The sequence below is a fragment of the Chiloscyllium plagiosum genome, chromosome 5 (genome assembly GCF_004010195.1).
Source record: "Chiloscyllium plagiosum isolate BGI_BamShark_2017 chromosome 5, ASM401019v2, whole genome shotgun sequence".
NCBI lineage: Eukaryota > Metazoa > Chordata > Chondrichthyes > Orectolobiformes > Hemiscylliidae > Chiloscyllium > Chiloscyllium plagiosum.
Window position 1 is genome coordinate 54,806,776 of NC_057714.1, and position 8,184 is coordinate 54,814,959.

At 45.1% G+C, this 8,184-nt stretch overlaps 1 long non-coding RNA gene across 1 annotated transcript in view; it reads right to left on the minus strand.

The window, feature by feature from the left end:
• Nucleotides 1-2,298: 2,298 nt before the first annotated feature.
• LOC122550292 overlaps nucleotides 2,299-8,184 on the minus strand; it is a 9,971-nt gene continuing 4,085 nt past the window's right edge. Inside the window, exon 3 of the long non-coding RNA XR_006311797.1 lies at nucleotides 2,299-2,759. This is a non-coding gene — a long non-coding RNA (uncharacterized LOC122550292). The remainder of the gene's footprint in view (nucleotides 2,760-8,184) is intronic.

Genomic DNA, 8,184 nt, shown 5'->3' on the forward strand with positions numbered 1-8,184 from the left:
TCCTCTGGCAGCTCATTCCATACACGTACCACCCTCTGCATGAAAGAGTTGCCCCTTAGGTCTCTTTTATATCCTACCCCTCTTATCCTAAACCTATGCCCTCTAGTTCTGGACTCCCCGACCCCAGGGAAAAGACTTTGTCTATTTATCCTATCCATGCCCCTCATAATTTTGTATACCTCTACAAGGTCACCCTTCAGCCTCCGACGCTCTGGGAAAACAGCCCCAGCCTGATCAGCCTCTCCCTACAGCTCAAATCCTTCAACCCTGGCAACATCCTTGGAAATCTTTTCTGAACCCTTTCAAGTTTCACAACATCTTTCCAATAGGAAGGAGACCAGAATTGCACACAATATTCCAGCAGAAGCCTAACCAATATCCTGTACAGCCGCAACATGACCTCCCAGCTCCTGTACTCAATACTCTGAACAATAAAGGAAAGCATACTAAACGCCTTCTTCACTATCCTATCTACCTGCTACTGGACTTTCAAGGAGCTATGAACCTGCACTCCAAGGTCTCTTTGTTCAGCAACACTCCCCAGCACCTTACCATTCGGTGTATAAGTCCTGCCAAGATTTGCTTTCACAAAATGCACCACCTCGCATTTATCTGAATTAAACTCCATCTGCAACAGCTCAGCCCATTGGCCCATCTGGTCCAGATTCTGTTATAATCTGATGTAACCGTCTTCGCTGTCCACTACACCTCCAATTTTGGTGTCATCTGCAAACTTACTAACTGTACCTCTTATGCTTGCATCCAAATCATTTATGTAAATGACAAAAAGTAGTGGTTCCAGCACCAGTCCTTGTGGCACTCCACTGGTCACAGGCCTCCAGTTTGAAAAATACCCCTCCACCACCACCCTCTGTCTTCTACCTTTGAGACAGTTCTGTATCCAAATGGCTAGTTCTCCCTGTATTCAATAAGATCTAACCTTGCTAATCACTAGATTGGGTTGGGATATCTGGTCGGCATGGACGGGTTCGACCGAAGGGTCTGTTTCCGTGCTGTACATCTCTATGACCCTATGATTACCCACATAACCCTCACGCTCAGATAGGTTGCGTTTCCAGGTCAGTTGGATAGCCTTGGATTAGGATTCGTTGCAGGCAAAAACAGGTGCACTATAGTCACAGAGCTGACCATTGATACCTGAGAACCCTCCATGAGTCAAAGAGTACCTTCCTAACAGACCCTGTCCTTACCCTGGTTTGTTGGCCCAACATCAGCAATGGCAGTAGGAGATGGTGGGTCACTGGACCCAAAATGTTAACTCTGTATTTTCTCTACAAATGCTGCCAGCCTTGCTGAGTTTCTCCATTACCTTGTTTTTGTTTTCAATTTCCAATTCTTTGTTTTAATTCTATTTGTGGGAGTGTTGGCTAGCTACTAGAATTATTCAAAATTGTTGAAGATCATTGAAAGCCATTTAATACTTTTTCTTCACTTCTGCACAAAACATTGTCTTTTGAAATGTTTACAATAGTTTGCATCTCCTTTGTAATACAGAATGACAGAAAAAAATGAGCAAAGGTGAACTGAATAGGATGAGCTTTTGGAAGAAAAGGAGGGGAAGACTTCTTGGCAGTAGCTCATACCTGTCTCGGGTACTGAGGAACACTTTGCCTCCATGAACCTCAGTGAGGAATGGTGTATCAGACATTTCTGTTTCACTGGAGGGTAACCTCACTGAAAGCTGACACTTGTCACAAGCAGCACTGCAGACTCAGGGCATCGGCAATATCTGTGAAGGTGATCACAACCATGGACGTTCATAGACCATTCTCCTTCCAGACTGCAGTAGATGATATTTGTAGCAACAATAATGGCCATAATCGTCAAGATGGTGGCACAGTAGGACACTCCAATCAGACCTCCTCCATTCCTTTGGCTTATTTTCATTTCCTTCTCTTTTGCCCCTTCTTTAATTTCTTTTTTTCCTCTTTTTGATGTTTTACTCCCCTCTTGGTGTTCACCTTTCCTGTGGCAGGTTCTAGCCTGGTCTCTGAGTGACACGGGCTAGACCTTGGCCTGGACTCTCAGCAGTTCTCAACCGGGTGTTCTCAGCTAGGTCCTGGCCAAGTCTCTAGGCAGCTCTCAGCCTGGTCTCTAAGTAGCTTTCAGCCTGGTCTCTTGGTGTCTCTCAGCCTGGTCTCTCAGCAGCTCTCAGCCTGGTCTCTCAGCAGCTCTCAGCTTGGTCTCTTGGTGGCTCTCAGCCTGGTCGCTCGGTGGCTCTCAGCCTGGTTTCTCAGTGGCTCGCAGCCTGGTCTCTTGGTGGCTCTCAGCCTGGTCTCTTGGTGGCTCTCATCCTGGTCTCTCTGTGGCTCTCAGCCTGGTCTCTCAGTGGCTCGCAGCCTGGTCTCTTGGTGGCTCTCAGTCTGGTCTCGCGGTGGCTCTCAGTCTGGTCTCGCGGTGGCTCTCATTCTGGTCTCTCGGTGGCTCACAGCCTGGTCTCCCGGTAGCTCTCAGCCTGGTCTCGTGGTGGCTCTCAGCCTGGTCTCTCGGTGGCTCTCAGCTGGTTTCTTGGCTGATCCCTAGGCGACTCATGGTGGTGTCTCAGTTCGGCGTGCGAGTGGATCCTGCCTAGGCATGTTCCTTAGGCATGTGGGGAGATCATAAAGGTAACAGTTTCGACTGCAATGACAGTATCTGCAGCAGGGATATCAAGAACAGATAGCCAAGGTCTTCTGGAGAGCGAAATAAGCAGAGGGCTCATCAAGACTGTTGAACTTTTAACTTATTCTTTCATTTTCCTAGTTTAAATGACAAAATACTTTAATGTTAACACTTTCTTTTATTTCTTTACTATTCTACTATTCTATGAAGAAATGCTTAACTTTTTAACTCTTGTTTCTCTTCTTTGTACCTGAGGTTTTTTTTGTAGCGAGGTACCTTGGTACCTATGATGGCACTGTGTGTGATGACCTTATACACTTTTCACTGTACCCCTGTACCTCTATATATGAGTACACATGACAATAAAATCTAACATCTAAAAAAAGAACTATTGGTTTACCATGCACTATTGTACAAAGAAAGTCATTGAATTCTATATTACAATGCATTTTTCTGTTTTAAATAAACTAACCCATGAGTTAATTAATCCCTGATATGCGATTGATTGCTTAATGATTATCATTCAAATAACATGATTAATCCCCTCAAGACGCTGCCTGTCTTTTACCAGGACCTGATCACTGTTTGGAACATGGTCGAATCGCGTCACGCCTACCCTCCGGCTGGAGTAGCGGCTGTCGTCAGGGAGCCGTTGCTCAGGAATCCGCACCTCTGTACTCGCGGGTTCGAGTGGCTGTCGGAGGGGAGGGCCGTGGCGGCAAGGGTGACCAGGGTCAGGGATGTGCTAGGTGCTGGGGGCCTGGGCTGGACACTGCCGCAGGACATAGCGAGCAGGTCTGCGGTAGACGTCCGGTACGTGGCCACCGCCATCCGACGCCTTAAAATGGCGGTGCTCAGACCCGACGTAGTGCACCAGTTGGAGGACGCTCAGGTGTGTGGTGGGATCCCGTCCGCGCTCACCCCAGCCCGGACAGAATTTCACATTGGCCCCAAGGTCCCGTACTTCCCGTGGGAGCCTGTGCCCCACAACCTGAGCCGCCTCCGAAATTTTAATTTTGTCTCTTTCAAGGATGTAAAAAGGAGGGACCTGTATAGACTGCTGCTGCACACCGTCCACCTCTTCTCCCTCATCCACCGTCTGGACACACCTTGGCGTGCCCATTTGCCACCGGCCGGTGGGGATCCCCAGTGGAGGGCTCTCTCGGGGATCTGGGGTGGAGGGTGCTGCACGCAGCAGTCCCCTGCAACCGCAGATTGCGGTGGTTCACGGACTCCCAGCCCAACTGCTTGTTCTGTGGTGCTGTGGAGTCCGTGGACCATGTATATATTGGGTGTGGGCATTTGCACTCCCTTTTTGATTTTCTGAAAAACCTCCTCCTCTGCTTTTAGTTGCACTTCAGTCCCACGCTCCTGATCTTCGGACACCCGGTTTTGAGGAGGGAGGGCAGGTCTGAAGACCTCCTCGTGGGTCTGCTCCTGGGCCTGGCCAAACTGGCCATCCACAGGTCGAGGCAGCGGGCGGTGGAGGGGGTCGTTAGGGCCGACTGCCTGCCCCTCTTCCGTGGTTACGTTAGGGCCCGGGTGTCCTTGGAGAAGGAGCACGCGGTGTCGACCAACACCCTGGAGTTGTTCAGGGGAGGTGGGTGCCGCAGGGAGTGGAGTGCATTATTTCTCCCTCCAACTCTATTTTGATTTAGTCCCTACCCTCCCCTTCACTGTTTTGAGCACAGAGCACTGCCCTTTGATGTGAAGGGCACTGCTTGTCACTGGCCACTCGGGTGTTTTCCTATCTTCCTGGTGGTGGAAATTGAATAAAGATTTGTGCACTTTGTGTCTTTCACTGTGTCTCACACCTATACACACACACCATGGGTGCTGGGGTAAAATAAGCACTACCGCAGTTAGGCAGTAGTGTGGGGGTTAGAAAAAAAACATGATTAATTGTCGTGGAAAACATTATGTTGATCAAGCCTATTATGATTGAACAGTCAGAAAAAATAAAATATACTGATAAAACACATGGTTACCAGACTTAAATTGTGTTAAATTGTATAAGGCAATTCCTAATGTTTTTCACGATTGCAGATTTGGACTGTGTTAAAAGCATAGATTACTGGTGGGAAGACAAGTCATTTTTGAGAGGTTAGTTTAACTTACTTGAGAGAGGTAAGTGATTAGGTTTTATCCTAGGTTGATAGGTAGCAAAGGAAGGTGAAAGGTACTTTTTCAGAATTTACATAAAAGTATCTCATTGAAACTGGGACTCAGCAGACCTTCCCAACAGAATTTAAGATGTTACAATAGTGTTCAGTGCCATTGGAAATAATGGACTGCAAGATCTGCTGCTTCATGAAGCCTGATGCCAAATTGGTGCCTAACTCTTTGAAAGGGACTGCAAGCTTTATGACAGACCATAATAATGCTTCAAACATTTCATAACACGTACCCATAGCTTTCCTCTGTAGGTTGGCCTACCTGCTAACTGGCACCTATGCCACCCTTGCCTTGTACTCTGTGGAGCCGACCAGTTCCTAATGTCTCGCAGCATGCAGTTTCCTACTCTAAGGTCTTCTTCACAGCACTGTTGGTGTCAGTATCCATGTGGTTGGCTGTGATTGTAGGATCAAGTGACAATGTTTCTTTGCCAGTATTGCCTACCTGCTCTTCAACCCCCTACATCTACTCTACTATCTGCAAAGTTAGAGTTGTCAGAGGAGAAATGCAGAAGATTAGAGTTATGACAACAAGGGTAGGAAGAAGAGCAAGAGCTACACATGGACGTCTTCTTAAACTGAAAGCTAGAAGTGAGATGAGGGGAAATTGAGGTGTAAGGAGGAAGATGATCTCTGAGCATCATCATCTTTAATGGTTTGAGCCTCTGTCATGTGTGGCATTTGTGGATAGAAGGATATTCTCATCCATCCCCTTTCCATGACCAGTCCAAGGACTTAATTCCATGACAGCAGTATTGGAACAATTACTAGTGAATATTAACAAGAAGAGGACTTTGTCTTAATTGTACTTTATTGACTGATAGCAATTAAGTATAATTGGCATTAGCTTGTTAGATGTTGTTAAGAAGATTATTGGAAACATAGATAATGCATTTTATCCCCTTCCAGATCCAGAGCTCGTCTGACAATGTTAGATTGGGTGGAGCTTAATACAATCTTAACATTGATTCTTTTAGGGCCATTAACTGATACAACACTACTGGTGAGGTTGTCAGTTGTGACCACTACAGTAAATACAACCAGTATCTCACTGAGTGGGACAATGATGCGAAGTTTTGCCACTCTCCGCTGGCTTGATGCAGCTACCCATCAATGTTTGCCATCTTGCCTTGCAGGACAGAAGGAAATGTGTAAGTGTGCATGGTACAATGTCGTTAAGTGATATGGTTCTTGTTGAATAGTGAGCAGTGAATGCAGCAGTTTTAAGTTGTAAGGGTGAGGAGAAGCTCTGAACCATGGTTAAAAGAGATTGTGGGTGTGCAAGAGCTTGGGCTATGGTGCATTGAGCAATGTGTGAGGATTCAGTATATGAGTGGAATATAGCCTTCAAACATGCATCCACTGCCCTTCTCCACTCATGGGAGATCATTAATAAACTTGCAATGCTGCATCCATATCCTTGGGCCTTTGTGGTGACATTAGCTTCCACAATGCCGAGCAACACTGCCTCTGCTCACTGGCTTAGAGGGCCACTTGGTCTCCTATGAATAGATGACAACTCACCTCTGTACCTCCTGCAATGTTTAGGGGTGTTACTGAAATTTACTGCTTAAACATGTTGTTATTGCATTTTACAATGTATTTACATAGTCGTTTCTTTAAAAGTTTGACTTTGTAAGCTTCATGATGATGAGCTCTAAATTCCACTCTCTTTCCAAACACAAAGATTGTATACATTACAAGTAAATTGTAAGGACCTTTATAATCTTCAGGCATGATAATATTAGTCATGGTTTGCAAAGCTTAGTAAACACCAGAGGCAGGCAGATGGGTTGTCTTCTGGTAACTGCTGCCATCATCAATTCATGATGGTTGGTTGCCTGTTTTTGTCACACCATCAGTTGCAACTACCTCATCATTCAGTGCGTGATAAAGCATGCCCTGTGACTGGGACCATTTCCAAATGATCAGTTCTATTCAGTTTAATCCTTTGGAGATAATAGCAATGATTATTATTTCCAAAATTCTGTCAAAAGCAACAAATAGCAGCATGCGTTTTCAAGACTGAGACAAATAGACTTTTGTTCACTCATGGATATGGAGCAAAGGCAGCCAACTGGAGCTGAGGCCCAGATCAGCCATGATCTAATTGAATGGCAGAACAGGCCCAAGAGGTTGAATGGTCCATTTCTGTTCTTTGCGCTAAACATTTTCTAAAGTTACAATTTGGAAACTATCTGTAAAATTAACGCATATTTAATAAAGTACCTAAGAATTATGTTCAGAGGGCAGCTACTGTTTCAATTAGAATGGTTTTCAAAAATACTTTGAGGTAATTGACCAGAGTTTGAACCAAATGCTACCTCCTCCTAAATCCACAATGTGTTGCTTTTAGCTGCTAAAGTCACAGTTCAGTCGTTCGATAGAATTAAGCAGTGAAATCATTAAATTCTTTTAGAAATTTAAAACAAAGCCGAACAGTGATGTTTGAAAATTGTACATAATTTCTACGTTGAAAAGCCAATGTTTCCCCAGCTGTGTAGAGGTCGCCAAAAAAATAAGACCAGCTAAAATTCAGTAAGACCTAGCAACACTGAAATGTGAGGGAAATACTTGAGGTCAAAGATTCAATTTAAGAAACTTTCCAGAAGTGAGAATGATGGTTGGAATTTTTCACTCCCTTGAGTCCATGGGAAATCGAGAGAACCTTGGGAAAATATGGTTAAAATGGAAAAAGCAGTTTTGAGAAAAACATATCCCATTTTCCCCTTAGGTTCAAAAGCCAAGTTCTGATTCTCAGTGTGAATAGTGGCTCCCCAATCTCCATGCATTTGCATCTCATTATTAGCTAATCTTACCTCATATTTATGCAACTTCTAATTCTGCCATCATTTCCCAAGAAACTAGACAGTACTAATTCCTAACATGAAAGTCAGAGTGGTTGTTTGGCAGCAGTATCTCACCAATTGCTTCTTTGAGACATTGGACAACTTCCGTCATTTTTTTAAAAAAATCACATGGGGGGTGTGAGCATTGCTGGCTAGACCAGCATTTATTGCCAATTCCTGGTTGCCCTTGAGAAGGTAGTGGGGAGCCTTCTTGAACTGCTGCAGTCTGCCTGCTATATAGAGTCATAGAGATGTATAGCATGGAAACAGACCCTTCGGTCCAACCCGTCCATGCCGACCAGATATCCCAACCTGATCTAATCCCATCTGCCAGCACCTGGCCCATATCCCTCCAAACCCTTCCTATTCATATACCCATCTAAATGCCTTTTAAATGTTGCAATTGTACCAGCCTCCATCACTTCCTCTGGCAGCTCATTCCATACACGTACCACCCTCTGCGTGAAAAAGTTGCCCATTAGGTCCCTTTTATATCTTTCCCATCTCACCCAAAACCTATGCCCTCTAGTTCTGGACTC